Raw genomic sequence first — 6,772 nt, 5'->3', positions numbered from 1 at the left:
ATAAACAGTGCGATCATCTGAAAACCTTAAATTACTGTATGATATCTGCATCTGGGCTAAAGAGGTTTTAAGGGGGTCAGGCACGGTGGCACAAAGCTCTTATTGCCAGCACTATGTAGGGGACTTGAGGGGAAATGAAGAGAGGCAGAGAAGGAGAGATTTTTTAAAAAAAAAAATTATTTCTGGGGCTGGAGAGATTGCTCAGTGGTAAAGAGCATTGCCTGCTCTTCCAAAGGTCCTGAGTTCAATTCCCGGCAACCACATGGTGGCTCACAACCATCTGTAATGAGGCCCTCTTCTGGCCTGCAGACATACACACAGGCAGAATATTGTATATATAATAAATAAATAATAATTTATTAAGAAAAGGTTTACTTATTATGTATACAGTATTGCGTCTGGCCAGAAGAGGGTACCAGATCTCATTACAGATGGCCAGAAGAGGGTACCAGATCTCATTACAGATGGCTGTGAGCCACCATGTACTTGCTGAGAATTGAACTCAAGACCTCTGGGAGAAGAGTCAGTGCTCTTAACCTCTGAGCCAACCTATCTCTCAGAGTCTAAAGGGTCATAGAGATGGCTTGTAGGCAAGGGATTGCCGTCAGGCTTGATCATCCAAGAGCTCGATGCACGGAGCAGGACGGCAGAAAGACATACGAATGCTGCAAACTGTCCGCTCTCCTCCACATGCGACTCAGGGCTCAGAACATCCTTTTCAAGAAAACAAAAACATCGGCCTTAGAATTGGCATCTTTAGGAAATTATGGCCTGGGTTAGTGAGAACATCCCTTCAGGTCTGGAGTTTTTGTCTTAAAATTCAGGAGCACTTGTAGGAAGCTATGTCTCAAATTTTGGTTTGAGACTCCAGAATTTCCTTAATTCGTTCCTGCACTTAACATGCACCAGACCCGGGTTTGGGACCAGGACACCCCTACGTGAAAGACAGAAGCCGCTGCTAGAAAGCCATTCGTCTGATTTATTCAAAACAAAACAAAACAAAACAAAACACCCCTCGTTATTTTACTATCTTCCTAACATAAATTGGCTTCAAACTGCATCAGTTCAGTTCAAACCCACTGTTCTCTTGGATATGCACCCCACGGTGCGTAACTCTCAATCCCATTCCCAGACCCCCCTCCCCTATGTCGGTCCCTCTCCACTCCCGGCCAAGTTCGTCCATCTCCCTCCGGTTTGGACTCCCTGAGCACTGACACCTCACTCGCCGCCTTTCCCACATGTGTCCAGCTGAGGTTCCTGCTCGGGGTCTACAAAGGACCGGACCCTAAAGCATACTTGGGCTCCTTCGCGGAGTCCTGCTGGGCGCGTCCTCCAGCGTGGAGTACCTGGCGGCCCAGACACCGGGTGACGGCCGGGTCCCAGCGTCCCGGAATCTCCGGGTTCATAACGTTTGCGTGAGCTGGGAAAGCTGCGGTGGGGCACTGGGGCCGCCGGGCCTGTTGGCTTTGAGGCCTCGTGCTCCGGACGCTCAGCCATGGGCCTGTCGGTATTCCAGGTGTGGTCGCGGCGGTGGGAACTTTGGGCACCGTCTCTGTGGCGCAATCGGTTAGCGCGTTCGGCTGTTAACCGAAAGGTTGGTGGTTCAAGCCCACCCAGGGACGATGGCCTTCAGGCTTTTAACAAACAACTTGCAATATTTAAAGCCGCTTATGTGCTGACTTGCAAACTCCAAAGTACACACGCCAACTTTCTTCTCAGAAATTTACAAAGACCATCAAAAACCTTAGCTCTGGTACTTAAGTCCATACCTTGCCTGTCATACGCTGTCTATTTATAGCCTGGCGCGTGGTAGGGAAAACAGCAATGTCAATTTCTACTTTTTTTGATGGGAGGAGGTGTAATGAGCAGGAGAACACATGTGTACAAGCCCCTCCTGCTGTCTTTGGTTTATTTGGGGATGGGTAGAGTGGGAATCCTTACTTAAGAAAGGCAAATTAGACATAGCAAGTCGCCAAAGCGCAGGAAAAAGAACAGATTTTAACAAAAGGGGTAAACTTTACACCACTGACTAAGTTGAACTGGAAAATACACTGTCCAGACTAGAATAAAACAGCATAGTTTTCCAATAGTCCAAAAACATTATTTTGGAGGAATATCAATGTCTGAAATCTGTCCGCTTTGGTGTGGTCATCTCTCCCTCATTTGCTGTCCTCTCTGGTCTGAGTCTTACTCCATGTTCTATTGCTGTGAGGAGACCATGACCTCGGCAACTCTTATACAGGAAAACGTTTAGCTAGGACTGGCTTAATGTTCCAGAGGTCCACTATGTTTCTTTTCATTTTCTTTTCTTTCTTCTTTTTTTTGATTTAATAAAGTTTTATTTTTCCAAATGTACACCTGATTGTACCAGTTTATGCATCTTCACCAGCAGCTGTGGCGTCCCCGCCCTTTGTGTTTCTGGTGGAAATTACGTGGGCTCTGTGCTTTGAAACCAGCTTGAGGAGCCCTGCCCTAAGCAGCTCCTGAAGGGCTGCCCTGGCCGAGGAGCCCTGAACCTTCAGTCTCTCGGGGACCACAGCTGGAGGAATAAGCTTACAGTTAGGAACTTCCTCATGGAGTTTGTCATATGTAGCCGTGTCAAAAAGGACTAGAATGTTGAGCTTGCCCTGAACTTTGCCTTTGGACCACTTCTTCTTTTTGGCCTTGCCACCAGACTCATTTACTGGGCCTTTGTCCTTTATGGCTGACTTTCTGTCATCTTTCTTCATGTTGTCTTCCTTGGGCGGCACAATGAAGCTTGGAGAGTGGAGGTGAACACTGCAGCCTCCCTAAGATGTCGGGGGAAAAAGTCAGAGGTTCATTATCATCACGTTGGGACATGTCAGTGTGCAGGCAGACATTTGTGCTTCAGGTTATCACTTATTTTTAACCGAGGTAGGCAAGAGAAATATATAGTTCACCAGATTTTTATTTTGTTATCCCACAAAGAAACAAAGAACACATTTTATTTTGCTCTTCACACACACCCTTCTTTTTTACCTGGTATTTGTTAAGAAAATGAGTATTGGAATAATTCCAGTTCAAAGGCCCAGAAAATATATTCAACAAAATTATAGAAGAAAACTTTCACAACCTAAAGAAGGATATTCCTATGAAGGTACAAGAAGCTTACAGAACACCCAATAGACTGGAAAAAAAATTGACATATAATACTCAAAACACAAAACATACAGAAAAAAGAAAAAATATTAAGAGCTGCAAAGGAAAAAGGTCAAGTAACATATAAAGGTAAACCTATCAGAATTACACCTGACTTCTCAATGGAAACCATGAAAGCCATAAGATCTTGGATAGATGTGCTGCAGACACTTAGAGACCGTGGATGCAAGCCCAGACTACCAGACCCAGCAAAGTTTTCTTTCACTATTGATGGAGAAAACAAGATATTCCATTAAATAAACTGATTTAAGCAGTACATATCCCCAAACCCAGCCTTACAGAAAGTACTAGAAGGAAAACCTCAACCCAAGGAAGCCAACAACATCCACAATAGCACAGACATCTGATAACCCTCCACCAACACAACTCAAGGAAGGAAAACACACAAACTCTACCACCAAAAAAATAACCAGAGTTAACAACCACTGGTCATTAATATTGCTTAATATCAATGAACCCAATTCACCTATAAAAAGGCACAGGTTAAGAGAATGAATATGAAAACAGGATCCAACATTCTGCTGTTTACAAGAAACATACCTCAACCTCAAAGACAGACACTACCTCAGAGTAAAGGGCTAGGAAAAGGTTTTCCAATCAAATGGAACTAAGAAACAAGCGGGTGTGTCTATCCTAATATCTAACAAAATTGATTTCAAACTAAAACCAATCAGAAGAGATGAAGAAGGACACTTTATACTCAAAACAGGAACAATTCATCAAGATGAAGTGTCAAGCTGGGCAGTAGTGGAGCACGCCTTTAATCCCAGTGCAGAGGCAGGCTGAGTTCTGTGAGTTCAAGGCCAGCCTGGTCTACAAGGGCTAGTTCCAGGACAGGCTCCGAAGCTACAGTGAAAAGCAAACAAACAAACAAACAAAAAGATGAAGTCTCAATCCTGAATATCTATGCCCCAATATAAAAACACCCACATAGGCAAAGAAACATTACTAGAACTCAAATCACACATTAATCCCCACACTCTAATAGTAGGAGATTTCAACACTCCTCTTTCACCAATCGACAGGTCAACCAGACAGAAATTTAACAGAGAAATAAGAGAACTAATAGATGTAATGAATCAAATGGACTTTAACAGACATCAATAGAACATTCCACTCAAACAGGAAAGAATATACCTTCTTCTCAGCACCTCATGGAACCTTCCCGAAAATTGATCACATATTCAGTGACAAAGCAAACATCCAAAGATACAAAAGAATTGGAGTAACCACCTGTGTCTTATCAGATCACCATGGAGTAAAGTTAGAATTTAACAACAATACCATCCCCAGAAAGCCGACAAACTCATGGAAACTGAACAGTCAACTACTGAACCACCCCTGGGTCAGGAAAGAAATAAAGGAAGAAATTAAAGTCTTCCTTGAATTCAACAAAAATGAAGACACAACATAGCCAAACCTATGGGACACTATGAAAGCAGTGCGAAGAGAAAAGTTCATAGCTCTGAGTGCCCACATAAAGAAAACGGAGAAAGCTCACATTAGAGACTTAACAGCACACCTGAAAGCTCTAGAAAAAAAAGAAGCAGACTCACCCAGGAGGAGTAGAAGACTGGAAATAATCCAACTGAGGGCTGAAATAAACTAAATAGAAACACAGAAAACAATCCAAAGAATCAATGAAACAAAGAAAATCAACATGTTGTTGAGAAAATCAACAGGATTGACAAACCCTGATCCAAACTAATCAAAAGGCAGAGAGAGAACACTCAAATTAACAAGATTAGAAATGAAAAAGGGGACATAACAACAGACACTGACGAAATTCAGAGAATCATTGGGTCTTACTAAAAAAACAGTACACTACAAAATTGGAAAATGCAAAAGAAATGGACTTTTTAAGATAAATATAATATACCAAAATTAAATCAAGACCAGGTGAACAATTTAAACAGACCTATAAGTTGTGAGGAAATAGAAGATGTCATCAAAAACCTCACAACCAAAAAAAAAAAAAAAAAAAAAAAAAGCCCAGGGCCAGATGGTTTTAGTGCAGAATTCTACCAGAACTTCCAAGAAGAGCTAATACCTATACTCCTTAATGTGTTCGACATAATAGAAACAGAAGAGCCATTGCAAACGTTTTTATGAAGCTACAGTGACCCTGATACCAAAACCACACAGACTCAACCAAAAAAAAGAGAATTACAGACCAATCTCACTCATGAACAACGATGCAAAAATTCTCAATAAAATACTGGCAAACAGAATCCAAGAACACATAAAAAAAAATCATCCATTATGATCAAGTAAGCTTCATCCCAGAGATGCAGGGCTGGTTCAACATACGAAAATCTATCAACGTAATCCATCATATAAACAAACTGAAAGAAAAACATATGATCATTTCATTAGATGCCGAAAAAACATCTGACAAAATTCAACAACCTTTACGATAAAAGTCTTGGAAAGATTAGGGATACAAGGATCATATCTAAATATAATAAAAACAATATACAGCAAGCTGACAGCTAACATCAAATTAAATGGAGAGAAACCCAAAGCGATTCCACTAACATCAGGAAGAAGACATATCTCTTCAACATAGTTCTTGAAGTTCTAACACTAGCAATAAGACAACATAAGGAGATCAAGGGGCTTCGAATTGAAAAGGAGGAAGTCAAACTTTCATTATTTGCAGATGATATGATAGTGTACATAAGTGACCCCAGAAACTCTACCAGAGAACTCCTACAACTGATACCTTCAGTGTTGTGGCAGGATACAAGATTGACTCAAAAAAATCAGTACCCTCCTATACACAAAGGATAAAGAAACAGAAGGGAAATCAGAGAAACATCACCTTTCATGATAGCCACAAATAGCATAAAGTATCTTGGGGTAACACTAACTAAGAAAGTGAAAGACCTATTTGACAGGAACTTTATGTCTTTGAAGAAAGAAATTGAAGAGGATACCAGAAAATGGAAAGATGTCCCAGACTCTTAGATTAGTAGGATCAGCATAGTAAAAATGGCAATTCTACCAAAAGCAATCTATAGATTCAATGCAATCCCAATCAAAATCCCAACAAAATTCTTCACAGACCTTGAGAGAACAATAATAAACTTTACATGGAAAAACAAAAAACCAGGATTGCCAAAACAATCCTATACAATAAAGGAACTTCCGGAGGCATTACCATCCCTGACATCAAACTCTATTACAGAGCTACAATAATGAAAACAACTTGGTATCGGCATAAAAACAGAGATGTTGACCAATGGAATCTATTAATCCACAAACCTATGAACATCTGATTTTTGACAAAGAAGCTAAAATTATTCAATGGAAGACAGAAAGCATCTTTAAAAAATGGTGCTGGCATAACTGGATGTCAACCTGTAGAAGAATGAAAATAGATCCATACCTATCACCATGCACAAAACTCAAGTCTAAATGGATTAAAGACCTCAATACAAATCTGGCCACGCTGAACCTGATAGAAGAGAAAATGGGAAGTAGCCTGCAATACATGGGCATAGGAGACCACTTCCTAGGTATAACCCCAGTATCACAGTCAATAAGAGCAACAATGAATAAATGGGATCTCCTGAAACTGAGAAGCTTC

General features: G+C 41.0%; 1 non-coding gene across 1 annotated transcript; it reads left to right on the top strand.

Moving 5' to 3' along the window:
• Positions 1-1,548: 1,548 nt before the first annotated feature.
• On the top strand, positions 1,549-1,622 carry Trnan-guu (transfer RNA asparagine (anticodon GUU)). The gene has a single exon. It is a non-coding gene; the product is annotated as a tRNA-Asn (tRNA).
• Positions 1,623-6,772: the final 5,150 nt, after the last annotated feature.

The sequence above is a fragment of the Myodes glareolus genome, chromosome 17 (assembly GCF_982192425.1).
Source record: "Myodes glareolus chromosome 17, mMyoGla1.1, whole genome shotgun sequence".
NCBI lineage: Eukaryota > Metazoa > Chordata > Mammalia > Rodentia > Cricetidae > Myodes > Myodes glareolus.
This window is presented reverse-complemented; position numbering and strand designations above follow the sequence as displayed.